Raw genomic sequence first — 14,709 nt, 5'->3', positions numbered from 1 at the left:
TTGGTGGAGGTCCCTGACCTTGCTGCTGATGAGGGGGAGCAGCACAGTGCAGCTGAGTTGGTGCGGGGGTGGAGAGAGGATGAGGCTGACGAGGCAGAGGAGGAGGATGAGGACAGCAGCACTGCCGTCGATGTGCCAGCAGACGTGGCCCGCCTCTTCCCAATGGCAGCGCACATGCTGACGTGCCTGCGCAGAGACCCCAGGGTGATCCAGATGAAGCAGAGGGAGGACATCTGGATCAGCATGATGTTGGACCCACGCCTCAAGGGGAAGTTGAGCCAGTTCCTGCCGCCTGCAGGAGGAGACCCAACGCAACAAATAAGGAGCTTGCAGCAGGCCCTTGTTGAGCGCTTGGAGGAAGCCTTCCCCCAGCCTTCCACCCCCACTGTCCAGCAGCCAGCACAGAGGCAGCAGCAGGTGCCTGCATCCAGCAGCAAGCGCCCCACAGACCTGCTGTCTCTCAGCCACGAGCTCTACAGGACTGTAGAGGCTCCGGCAGCAGTGACTAGAGAGGAGGTGCATGCAGCAGCATCCTCCACCGGTCACAGCCAGCGCCTGACCCGCATGGTGGCTGACTACATGGGGTCCTACAGCGGGCTTGACAGCGATGCCCCTGTTGATCCCATGGAGTATTGGGTCAAGCGCCTGGATATCTGGAGCGAGCTGGCGCAGTACGCCCTGGAAGTGCTGTCCTGCCCGCCTTCCAGCGTGCTGTCCGAGCGCTGCTTCAGTGCAGCTGGTGGTGTGGTCACCGAGAAACGCTCACGTCTGTCTCACAAGTCTGTGGACAGACTGACGTTTCTCAAGATGAACCAGGCGTGGGTGGAAGGCGAGTTCCTGGCCCCTGTTGTCGGCGAGAGGGGGACATGAACTGGCTAAGAACCATCGTTAATGTGCCTTACCACCCTTTACCACCTCCTGGCTCCTGCTCACTAAGCCAGCCTGGTTCACTTTGACTATTACGTCGCCTGCAGCCACACATTTTACACCTACAGTGGGCTGCTGTGTACTGCCCTTCTGCTGTCTGTCTGTGTTTCCCACTGCCAGGGTACACAGATTTACCTTCTGCTGCCACTCTGCCACCAGCTATTACGTCAAACAATAGCTATATATCTGTGTAATTTGTTTTACAAACAAAACCAAAAAACCATAAAAAAAAAAAAAAAAAAAAGGTTTAATTTTTCTGAGGTGCCCGGGTTGAAAACTGTGTTGTCCCAGTTGTGTATTGGACACGATGTGGGCTGCACGACCGCTGTCTGGGACCTCCTGTTGTGTTCATTTACGGCCTGGTATCACCGCTAGGTACCAGGGCTATTATGTCACGCTGCCTGCCTGCTGCCACACTCACACTACTCCTCCATTCCTCCTGATGATGCTGCTGTCTGTCTGTGTTTCCCAACGCCAGGGTACACAGATTTACCTTCTGCTGCCACTCTGCCACCAGCTATTACGTCAAACAATAGCTATATCTGTCTGTGTAATTAGTTGTAAAACCAAAACTACAAAACCATAAAAAAAAAAAAAAAGTTTAATTTTTCTGAGGTGCCCGGGTTGAAAACTGTGTTGTCCCAGTTGTGTATTGGACACAATGTGGGCTGCACGACCGCTGTCTGGGACCTCCTGCCTGCTGTGTTTATTTACAGCCCTGGTATCACCTCTAGGTACCAGGGCTATTATGTCACGCTGCCTGCCTGCTGCCACACTCACACTACTCCTCCATTCCTCCTGCTGATGCTGCTGTCTGTCTGTGTTTCCCAATGCCAGGGTACACAGATTTACCTTCTGCTGCCACTCTGCCACCAGCTATTACGTCAAACAATAGCTGCTCACATTACTCCTCCATTCCTCCTGCTGCTGCTGCTGCTGTCTGTCTGTCTGTGTTTCCCAACGCCAGGGTACACAGATTTACCTTCTGCTGCCACTCTGCCACCAGCTATTACGTCAAAAAATAGCTATATCTGTGTAATTGGTTGTAAAACCAAAACTACAAAACCATAAAAAAAAAAAAAGGTTTAATTTTTCTGAGGTGCCCGGGTTGAAAACTGTGTTGTCCCAGTTGTGTATTGGACACGATGTGGGCTGCACGACCGCTGTCTGGGACCTCCTGCCTGCTGTGTTTATTTACAGCCCTGGTATCACCGCTAGGTACCAGGGCTATTATGTCACGCTGCCTGCCGCCACACTCACACTACTCCTCCATTCCTCCTGCTGATGCTGCTGTCTGTCTGTGTTTCCCAACGCCAGGGTACACAGATTTACCTTCTGCTGCCACTCTGCCACCAGCTATTACGTCAAACAATAGCTGCTCACATTACTCCTCCATTCCTCCTGCTGCTGCTGCTGCTGTCTGTCTGTCTGTGTTTCCCAACGCCAGGGTACACAGATTTACCTTCTGCTGCCACTCTGCCACCAGCTATTACGTCAAAAAATAGCTATATCTGTGTAATTGGTTGTAAAACCAAAACTACAAAACCATAAAAAAAAAAAAAAGGTTTAATTTTTCTGAGGTGCCCGGGTTGAAAACTGTGTTGTCTCAGTTGTGTATTGGACACAATGTGGGCTGCACGACCGCTGTCTGGGACCTCCTGCCTGCTGTGTTTATTTACAGCCCTGGTATCACCGCTAGGTACCAGGGCTATTATGTCACGCTGCCTGCCTCATTGACTGCCTGCTGCCACACACTCATCCTCCTCCTCCTGCTGCTGAATTTACCTCCTGCTGTCTGTGTGTTTCCACTGCCAGGGAGCACATACAATGGCGCTTCCAACATGCGTGCGCCACCAGCTACTTGTTACGCTCAAAAATAGCTGCATTTCTGTAAAAAAAAAAAATTGAAAAGAGAAATAAGTGAAGAAGAAGACGATATAGAAGAAGATGAAGAAGAAGAAGATGAAGATGATGAAGAAGAAGAAGATGAAGAAGAAGAAGATGAAGATGATGAAGAAGAAGAAGATGAAGAAGAAGATGAAGATGATGAAGAAGAAGAAGATGAAGAAGATGAAGATGAAGAAGATGAAGAAGAAGAAGATGATGAAGAAGAAGATGATGAAGAAGAAGATGAAGAAGAAGATGAAGAAGATGAAGAAGAAGAAGAAGAAGATGAAGAAGATGAAGATGAAGAAGATGAAGAAGAAGAAGAAGATGAAGAAGAAGATGAAGATGATGAAGAAGAAGAAGATGAAGAAGATGAAGATGATGAAGAAGAAGAAGAAGATGAAGAAGTTGAAGATGAAGTAGATGTAGAAGAAGAAGAAGAAGAAGATGAAGAAGATGAAGAAGAAGATGAAGAAGAAGATGAAGAAGATGAAGAAAAAGAAGATGAAGAAGAAGAAGATGATGATGAAGAAGATGAAGAAGAAGAAGAAGAAGAAGACAATATAAAAGAAGAAGATATAGAAGAAGATATAGAAGAAGAAGATATAGAAGAAGAAGATATAGAAGAAGAAGAAGAAGATATAGAAGATAAAGAAGAAGAAGAAGAAGAAGTATATACAGTACTGAACAAATTTCTGGACACAACTTCTCTTTTCAACTTTTTTTTTTTAAAGGAACATCCCCACATAATCACTTGCTGTTGTTACTTGGAAAAAAAGAGGTTTCTTGCATCATTCACCCTCAAAACAAGTGTTGGAAGCTATTTAAGGCCATTTCGAATAGTCAGCTCGAATAATGAGCTCGAATACCGACTCGAATAGTGAGCTCGAATTCCGAGGTCGAATCGAATAGTAAAAATTATTCGACTCGAATATTCGACTGATCTCGAATAATTTACTATTCGAATTCGACCTAACTCGAATTTTGAAAAGGGGTATTTGAGCACCACTGCTCCTCCTTGAAGTAGACAAGATATTGTCAGCTTTTTAACAACAACAGGTTTATTTATATACTCCAGACAACCATGCAACACGTTTCGCAAGTATATTCCTGCTTCCTCAGGCAATAACAAATAGGAGTACATGCAGTACAGTCTCAAGGTCACGATAAGCGCCTCTGTTCTCATGAACTTTGGTTACCTAACTTACCTATGATGTGGCGGTGCTTTTAATTTAGAAAATTGGTCATGTGGTTTAGAAAAGTATAAAGAGGTATAAATATAGCTCCTGTCTTGTAGACAAAGCTAATCTTTGTTTTCAAATTTTTCGAGGTGAGGGCACCCTTGATGACTGATATTTTTTCAAGATTCTCCTTGGCACACAGAAGGCTGTAGGTGGCAAACTCATCAGCACCCTGCAATATATCAGGTCCCTCGTTGCAGATCTTACATTTCAGATCTTACATTTTATTCAACTTTGGCTGCTAAGAAATTCATTGCTGAGTCTGACAACTGGAGAAGTCCCTGAATGCCTAAACTGATTGGCGAGGCATGATTTCCACTCTAATTGAATCAGAGTCTGTAGGCCTCTACAACATGGACCCTTATAAGGTTGATACAAGAAAGAAGCTCCATCTGAAAGTGCTTGAGTACTTTCTCTTGTTCCCTTTTTTCTCTCGTTCTCTTTTTTTCTCTTTCCTGTGTTTCCTTTCTTTACTTCAAGTATTTTTTTTTTGTTTAAGGCCCCGTTCACACTTGCGTTTTGCCATGCAAACGGACTGGATCCTGATCGGATCCTGATCGGATCAGGACCTGATCCGGATCGGAACCGTACAGTTCCGATCCGGATCCGGTCCATTTGCATCAGGCATGCATCAGGCTGCCATCCGGATCCGTGGTCAAAAAATAGCGAAATTTAAATAAAAAAATGTTGGGGTCAGCAGAAGGTGCACCTGGTGCACCTGTAGAATCAGGTTCCTCTGCTTTAGGCCTCACCTCCACCTCCGACATTCTGCCAAATAGCTCCAGCACGTCTGTCACTGCTGCTCCACTCCAGACATGCTTGGCCCATGTGTCCCCATCTGAAATGGCCGCTTGGATACGCATAGGAAGTGGGGTAGAACGTCAGGTGTTTGTAGGCATTGTGTTCTGTGCCTTCCATTTCCCATTGGTTTCTGTGTTCCGGATGGTGCAGTCAGGCTCCAGTCCGGCTCCGGTCCGGGTGCGTGGGCCAGAGAGCCGGACCCAAAAAATAGCGCATGTTGGAAAAGTGTCCGGAGTCCGGATCCGGTCTTACTCCGTACTGTACGGAATGGACATGTGTGAACGTCCGCATAGCCTTTGCATTGCTATGCGGAACGTACGTTCCGTTTGGTACAGTATACGGTCCGGATCCGGCCCGGCGAATCCGGACAGGGAACGCTAATGTGAACCGGGCCTTAGTAATGCAAACCATAATGTGATCCAATTACCCAACACAAAGAGCACAGTGATGAGGCCAGTCCTCATTGTTTGGAAATACTATGACTTAACCGAGAGTCGTCCATCCCCCACTCCCCCCCCCCCCCAAAAAAAAACCAGATTAGAATGGTCTTCCTGAAAACATTCCAGCTTTACCTCTGTTGCCTACATTGTGTGGTAGGGGGAAACTAAAATTAAGAGAAGAGAAGATCCTGGTGGATTGAAGGGAGGAGAGAGAGGCAATGCCAGGATTTAGGAGGGAGGAGAGAGAGGCAATGCCAGGATTTACATAGTAGCAGTAGAGGATACTTGTATGGCACCTAAGGTGACAGAGATAAAGGAGGAGGAAGATGCACAAAAAGTGGCATGAGAGTTAGATGTGTGTGCCAGCTACTCTGAGCCTCTGCCTCTGGCCCAAGTGGGCCTTAAAGAGACTCAGAGCAGTGCAGAAACTATGGAAAGATGGATATAATTTTAAAGCTCTCTTTCTCCTCTTTCTGACGACATATAAACCGACGCCCTACGCCTTTTAGTTTTCGCTATTTTCGCGATCGAAATTGCAGCGGCCGCGATTTCGATCGCGAAAATAGAGAAAACTAAAAGGCGTAGGGCGTCGGTTTATATGTCGTCAGAAAGAGGAGAAAGAGAGCTTTAAAATGATATCCATCTTTCCATAGTTACATTGTATTACACCCTGACTTTTTCTCAAAGTCAGCAGCTCCATTCAGCAGAATAGAGCTGCTGACTTTAATACAATGTAACTGTGGAAAGATGGATATCATTTTAAAGCTCTCTTTCTCCTGTTTCTGACGACACATAAACCGCCGCCCTACGCCTTTTAGTTTTCTCTATTTTTGCGATCGAAATCGCGTCCACTGCAATTAGATCGCGAAAATAGCAAAAACTCAAAGGCGTAGGGCGGCGGTTTATATATCATTGGAAAGAGGAGAAAGAGAGCTTTAAAATGATATGCATCTGTCCATAGTTTCTGCACTGCTCGGAGTCCCTTTAAACTTAGCTAGGGAGGTGGGAAATGTATATTGTTAAACATACAAGCTATGTCCCAAATGGTTACATTTCAAATGCGTGTGACATAACTTGCAGATGACTGTGGTTTGGTTGGAAGCCAAGGTATTGAAGAATGCCCAGTTGGCAGATGTCCTGATTTTGGACAATCTACTCCCTCTACTATGATGTTGCCAATGTTGCCATGTGTAGGATGTAGTTGAAATATTAAGAATTCTACCCCCCCCCCCCCCCAGACATGGATGTTTACAGTAGGCACGAGTGATGAACATACAATACTTCTACCATGCAAATGTCTACTGACCCACTAATAGAAATAAGTTGGGCCAATCAAAGCAGGCAGATGGTGATCGATTATCTGGTTAATTCCTTAGCAAGTAGAAGCTTTGGTTTAAGTTTAATTCCCTCTATGGGTCAATGGAAGTCACTATAACAGGAGGATTTTTTTTCTCAGCAGTAGTAAATTCTAACAAAGAAGACATTGTAGATCCTCCCAATCATGTTATGCTAAGGCTAAAAGGAGACTAGCTACACCCATGCCTTGCTTCATACATCTTGGTTAAAGATGAATGATTATAGAAAGAGCAGCAGTTGCAACAACAATATGATTCTAGCACTACTGTAACTAAAACTGTGCTCATAGGCTGTCAGCAAACTCCCCATATGCTAGCATTAAAAAGACAAATTATATGTTAAATCAACTTGTCTGTGAACTGTTTTAAAATGTCCAAATAAGCCAAAATGTGACAAATCCAAACCAGTGCCAGGTCTGGTCTTTCACCTCTGATCACAATCACCCGACAATACACATTGAGCAGTTAAATCTGTTTTCCTATGAGCAGGCTCAGTTTGTATGAGGTTATCCAATGGTGTTTGCCAAATGGCATATAGTCTCCATCCAGAAAGGTGATGAAGTGGAATTAAGTCAGAACATTCCAGGGAATGAACTCAAATAATGTAAGGAATCAATTTTCTATTGGATGCGGAGTTTGGCACACTTTAAAACAGTTTCCAAAGTGTATAGTATAATTCTGGCAGAGTTCAATATTTTGCACTCAGATATTTTGTAACATTGTAGTCTTTGCAATCCTGGAAGGGATACATTGAACGGGAATGGATGAAATCATTTAACTGATACATTTAGATGAAAGTGTTTGGGTATATGCCTGCCATGCTGTCACTGTTTGTATATGTACATACCAGAAAATGCCAAGTAGCTTTTGAAGAATGCTAATTTATTACATTCAGAACTTGGGAGGTGGAAATTATAGAACTAATAGAGACCACTGAGAACAGTGTGCCTTAGGATTTAGGCTCACCAGGCGGTGACTGGTGAGCCTATATTATAAATCCATAATTGGGCGCCCACAGCACCCAATAAAATAGCAGCCCAGATGCCTGTTATTTTATCAGATGCTGTGGACACCCAAATTTCCCTAAATTACTGATAATAACATGGACACATCTGGGGCACCCACAGTTCTGCAACGCCCATTTTCCTTCTAAAGCAGTCAAGGCAGCATGGTTATCGGAGGGTTTGTGGCAGGAGGTATGGTCAGGCATTGTGGAGTTGTAGGTTAGGCATCCATAGGGGGATCGGTTAGGGTTAGGCAAGGTACCACTGCACAATAGAATATTGGTAATTTTATGGATATTCTACTAGCAGCTATTTCCAGTGCCCAAATTGTGCCAGGGCCCATTTTGCATGCTTGCCTCCATTCTGCATCAAAGATTCACGCAGGAACACCTGTCTGCACTTACCATTTTCCAGGTGTTCACAAATCCCTCCCACACTACAATCCACAAGCACACATTTGCAGGACTAGGAACAATATAGAGCTAGACCGCGAAAGAAAATATCAAATCAAATATACAAATATCAAATCTGATATCAGTTCTCTTATTTATACGGTTTCAGATTTGTATGCATTGCTTGTACTGCTTAGACAGGAAACACGCATATTAAAATCACAGGATCCTGGTAGCATACTGGGCCGCAAAACCCAAAAAAATGCAATTGAAAATGAAAAATCACACGTGGAAGGCACAACAGCAGAGTACCAGAAAAATGACAAAAAAAGGCACATGTGAGCACCCTGCCTTATAGGGCCATATATATCCTATATGATCCTTTCACTAAACTGCCATTAGAACTATCCATATAATCACTTTGATCTTAAAGGACAACTATCATTGAAATGTGCAAAATTTAAAATATGTATTAGCTGTACATTTGTCCCAGCATAGCATGAGTTCATGCTATGCTGGGACAAATGTACAGCGAATACATATTTTAAATTTTGCACATTTCAATGATAGTTGTCCTTTAAGATCAAAGTGATTATATGGATAATTAGAAATATATATATTTTTTTGCGCCTATTCAAAGCATATAAATTCCATCATAATAAAAATATATAAAAAGTTTTATTGTAAAAGGAGGAACACCATTTGTTGATATTTCAATTAACAAATTACAGTACACACTTCACACACTCCGTGTCAAACATCCATACACCTGAATCTGACTGCCACTCTGCACAAAAGCCAGCTCTACTGATAGCCCCTTTGGCAATCCTCAGCTGCTCGTATATGAACAGACAGCAATCTAGATCAGGCGCAGTAACGCTGCACTTACGGAAGTCCGTTTGGAAATGGCACTGCAGTGCTGATGTTGCAAAAAAAAAAAATATATATTTCTTATTGGTCAATTGTCGGTGGGGGTGGAGCAAACCCACAACTTTTTTCTTGCAGCCTATTTATAATTGAGGAAAAGCGCGACAACTGTAATTACTGATTATATGGCAGTTTAGTAAAAGGATCATGTAGGATACATATAACCCTATAAGGCAGGGTGCTCACATGTGCCTTTTAAAAAAGTATTTTTTCTTCTCTGTCACTTAAAGTAGTTAGTAAGACAGATCTGACCGATTTTGGACTAGTCCATCGTCTCATGGGGGATTTTCAGAATATTTTCTTTATTCTTTTCAAAAGCACTCCCTGGAAAAAAAAACCCTTTACAATGGTGCTGAAAAGCCTAGCCCTCTTGAGCATGTTATTCTGGGTGTTGGAGTGTGCAACTGCCATCCAGAGAGTTCTTTTGAAAATAAAAGAATTCCTGGGGAAAAAACCCCACGAGGAGTGAGATTAGTTCTAAATCTGTGAGATTTCTATTGCCTACTGTAGGTAACAGGCATACAGGAAACACATAATTTATAGTGCAATAGCTGATGACCCGGCGTTTCCCAGGTATGTATTTGGCTGGTGTTGGCTCCGCCCACTTTTTCTAACCTTAACACACAAACACTCAATGACCAAGTTTGTGAGCTTTGGGGTATTTGGCATCAATAATTTGTATATTCCCTTAAAATTAAACAAATTGGATTGGCTGTTTGTGGATCCGCTCCTCTCCAGCATTTGTACCCCAGTCACCCAATGATCAACTGTAGCAGGTTTGAGGAATCTGCTGTTAGTGTCAAAAAGGCAGCAATTTAACTAATCCCCTTGAAAATCAACAGGTGAATTTTGATTGGCTATTATAGGCTCCACCCACTTCCCTGAATATTAAGCTCAGTCACCCAGTGGCCACCTGGGCAAAGTTTGAAAACTCTGCCATTAACAGTGTAAGAATGGCTGCAGTTAATATTTTCCTAGTGAAATTTGTTTACGGATCACTTTTTGTAACCTGGACACACAGTCACTCAATGACCAAGTTTATGAGGTTTGAGGTCCTTGGCATCAATAATTTGTATTTTCCCAGTGAAATGAAACAAATCTGATTGGTTAAGGAGGGGGAACACCGAGAGCCCAATATAATGTAGTATGCACTGTAACTTATAGGTATAGAAGGAGAAGTATAATGTTAGACTCACAAACCTGGGTTACCGTATCAGGCAACCACTTTGAAGGCAGGTGGGGAGTATTAGACCTGTCCTCACTCAGGATTAAGAAGTCGCTCTCTGTAGATTGGAAAAAAGGGAACCAAGTCCCCTCCACCAGGGATGGACACACTTATAGTACAGTTGTACAGAGGCGCCAAAAGTATAAAAGTAGGATAAAATGTTTTAAAAGAGAACAATGGTGGGTTAGTGGTGGACTTACCTCCCCAAAATAGACACAGAAAAATGTTGCTTAATTCAACAAAAGGGATTAATTTACGTACCCCGGATAGATGCAACGCGTTTTGTGGGCACATTCCACTTCATCAAGCAATAAAATTGGAGTACAATCGACTCATACGTTCTCAGTACAAGCTTAGCGCCTCTGTCTCTGTACCTCCTGTTTTTGGGGAGGTAAGTCCACCACTAACCCCCCATTGTTCTCTTTTAAAACATTTTATCCTACTTTTATACTTTTGGCATCTCTGTACAATAAATCTGATTAGCTGTTTGTGGCCCCATCCCCTTTTCTGAATTTGAACCCCAGTGACCCAATGATTAACTGTACCAGGCGGGTGGCTTATGCAATTACCAGTGTAAGAATAGCAGCAATTTAAATATTCCCCTTGAAAATCAACAGGCAAATTTTGATTGGCTTTTTTTAGGCTCCACCCACTTTTCTGAATATTAATCCCAGTCACTCAGTAACCACCTGTGCAAAGTTTGAAAACCCTGCCATTAACAGTGAAAAAGGTCTGCAGTTTACATTTTCACAGGGAAATCTGTTTTGACCACTTTTTGTAACCTTGACACACAGTCACTCAATGATCAAGTTTGTGAGCTTTCGGGTTCCTGGCATCAAAATTGTGTGAATGGAAGCAGTTTATCCAGTGAATTTGAACCCCGTCACTTAAGAAGAATAAGAATAGCAGCAGTTTCAATATTCCCCTTGAAAATCAATAGGTCAATTTTGATTGGCTGTTGTAGGCTCCACCCACTTTTCTGAATATTAATTCCAGTCACCCAGTGGCCAACTGTGTCAAGTTTGAAAACCCTGCCATTAACAGTGTAAGAATGGCTGCAATTTATACTGTATTTTCCCATGTAAAAAGCTTGTTGTTTTTGGCTCCACCTACTGTTTCTAACCTTGACATACAGTCACTCAATGACCAAGTTTATGAACTTTGGGGTCCTTGGCATCAATAAGTTGCATTTTCCCATTGAAATTAAACAAATCTGACTGGCTGTTTGCGGCCCACCTCCTTTTTAAGAGTTTAGACCCCAGTCTCCAAGTGGCCGACTGCAGGGCTGCCATCAGAAATTTTGTGGCCCCTCACACATCATCAGACCTGGCACCCCCCCCCTCCCTGAGCCCACCCACTGGTTGCTGTGCCCGACCACTAGCCAACTTACCCCGTGTCCGTTCGCGAAGTGCGCTGCTGCGAAAAATGTGCATGGGTCCGACACTGAAGAAAGCGGCATGCACAGCGTGATATGGCAAAAAGTGGGCGTGACCATGACATGTTGTGGGTGGAGCCAAATGCTAGCAAAATACAGGTAGTCCCCGGTTAACAAATGAGATTTGCCTCTTTTGTCCGTCTCTGTTCCCTCTGTGCCTCTTTTATCCCCCTGTGTTACCTCTTGTCCCCTTCTGTCTCAGCTCGTCCCCCTGCCCTAGCCAGGTATAGGTGCCCCCGGTATAGGTATCTAGGCATAGTTGCCCCCAGTATAGGTAGCCGGGTATAGGTTCCCCCAGTAAAAGTAGCCAGCTATAGGTGGTGCCCCAGTATAGGTAGCCTGGTATAGCTGGTGCTCCAGTATAGGCCAGCAAGATACAGGTGCCCCAGTATAGGTATTCAACTATAGGTGGTGCCCGGTATAGGTAGCCAGTATAGTTGTCCCCAGTATAGGTAGCCTGGCATGGGTGGTGCACCAATATAGGTTAGCCAGGCACAGGTGCCCCCAGTATAGGTAGCAAGCTATAGGTGCCCCAGTATAAGTAGCCAAGTATAGGTGGTGCCCCAGTATAGGTAGCCAGGTAAAGGTGGTGCCCTCAGTAAAGGTAGCCAAGTATAGGTGGTGCCCCAGTATAGGTTGCCAGGTATAGGTGGTGCCCTAGTATAGGTAGCTAAATATAGGTGGTTCCAGTCCCAGTATAGGTAGCCAGGTATAGGTGGTGGCCCAGTAAAGGTAGCCTGTAGCCAGATGTAGGTGGTGCCCCAGTATAGAAAGTCCACTGTAGCGGGCTCACTCATCTGCTCCCCATGTTCAAGTGCTGATGTCACACTTCTCTCAGTGTTAGACCGCGATGTGCTGGCTAGTGAGCCACAGGCCCACAGCCAGCACTTGTGGGCCCTTCCAGTGCTTTTGGGGGCCCCAGGGCCCCCAGAAGCCCTGGGCCTCTCACTGCAGTGTCAGTTGTCCTCCCCTGATGACTGCCCTGGCCGACTGTACCAGGTTTGAGGCCTCTGCCATTAAGAAACTAAGAATGGCAGCAATGTAAATATTCCCCTTGAAAATCAATAGGTGAATTTTGATTGGCTGAGGTAGGCTCTGCCCACTTTCCTGAATATTAATCTCAGCCGTCCAGTGACCAACTGTGTCAAGTTTGAGAACCTTGCCAATAACAGAATGGCTGAAATCAATGTAATCTGATTGGTTGTTTGTGGCTCCACCCCCTTTAGTGAATTTGGACCCCAGTCACCCAATGACTGACTGTACCAGGTTTGAGGCATCTGCTATTGACAGTGTAAGAATGGCAGCAATTTTAATATTCCCCTTGAAAATCAATAGGTGAATTTTGATTGGCTGCTGTAGGCTCCACCCATTTTTCTGAATGTTAATCCCAGTCACCCAGTGACCAACTGGGCAAAGTTTGGGAGCCCTGCCATTAACAGTGTAAGAATGGCTGCAGTTTACAGTTTCCCACTTAAAATGAATAGCTAAAATTTGAGTGGCTGTTTTATGCTCCGCCCACTTTTCTGAATTTGTAACCTCTATCACAAAGTGACCAACTGTGCCAAGTGTGGGGACTCTGGCTTGATTACTGTGAGAATGGCAGCCTTTTACATTTTTTCCATTGACATGAATGAGTGGAATCTAATTTGATGTTTGTAGCTCCGCCCAGGTGTGCAGGAGGAACACAAGACCCCCAGAACATATCATCCCAGGTAGTAAGGGATCTGTATACCAAGTTTCGTTCAAATCAGTCAAGCCGTTTGAGTGATCGCGACACATACACACATACATCCGATTTTATATATATAGAGATTTGACTCTGGAACAAATGTACAGCTACTACAAGTGTATTTAAAATTGTAAATTTATCGCAATAGTTGTACTTTAACCAAGCTTATTGAAAATCATTAATGCAGACAGAGAACTGGCTCACTTTCCGTGGTGACCCTAATGGGAATCTTATTTCTAGCCAGCATTCAAAGGGTCGTGTCACATAAACTTTTAACACTAACGAGTATGAGCTGCTCGGGAAGGTTCACTCAGCTCACTTCCGAGGTCAATGACATGACTATGTGCCATTACCCTTAACTTGAGTTTGTCTCTATGGAAGTACCAGCCCTGTAAGTGGCATAACTACAATTCATGCAGCCCCATGAGCAAAACTTTGGTGCCCCTCCCCACTAAGTGTTGCCATCATGTTCTTCACACCCATAACAAGAGCAGCCACAAAAACACCTGGTCTGAAGTATAATCCCCTGTATCAGAAGGCAGGGGAGGTTAGTAGTTGGGCCTCCCCACAGCTCTGGGTCTCGCTGCTATCGTAGGGGCCTCTCCCCTCTAGTTATGGCCTGAGCTCTGCACTGTATATTTCAGGCCTTCACAAGTTCTCTTTACAGAGAATCTGAAACCATTTTGGGGGTGGGGAAGGGAGCCTTTTATGTTTTCCATGCCACTAAATTCCATTAAAGAATATACATACAAATATAAACGGTATTCTTTTGCATAGAAGAGGTTAAATCGTTCTGGAAAAGCCCAGCCACGTACAATAACTCACGGCTTCAGGACTGTGCACAGGGCAAATTTGAAGTGGAGATGATTTAACTTTCAAAGCTCGGGTGTATTTTAAAGAATTACTTTCGTCTGATGGGAAAAAAAGATCCTAGATTGTTTTTGCTTCAGCTCCAAGAAATGCTGATCCCTTTCCAAAAATATTTTGCTGCTATTATTTGAAGTTTATTTTTTTTCCACGAGGCATGTTGCTTGAAAAGAACGCTGGTGAAATCCTCTGAAGTCTGCTACTAATCTCAAGAATGAGTCAGCTGGGTTCACGCACTTCTCTGAAGCAATTTTCCTATATTATTTCTGCTATTTCCAGGCTGAGGATTGCTTTAATTGATAATTAGAGTGGCGTGTTCTAATGTTAAGTGGTGGCAAAGGACGCATTGAATTCATACTAATTTAGATGAAAGTCAAAGTTACTTCTGTTTAGACTGGACCCATTAGTAAGGGGGCGCTACAGATGAAACTATACAAATGATTGAAAATTGGTTGGGGGTTTGCCATGTATGCACCATA

This window comes from Hyperolius riggenbachi, chromosome 1 (assembly GCF_040937935.1).
Source record: "Hyperolius riggenbachi isolate aHypRig1 chromosome 1, aHypRig1.pri, whole genome shotgun sequence".
Lineage (NCBI taxonomy): Eukaryota > Metazoa > Chordata > Amphibia > Anura > Hyperoliidae > Hyperolius > Hyperolius riggenbachi.
Note: the sequence above shows the minus strand (reverse complement) of the source record.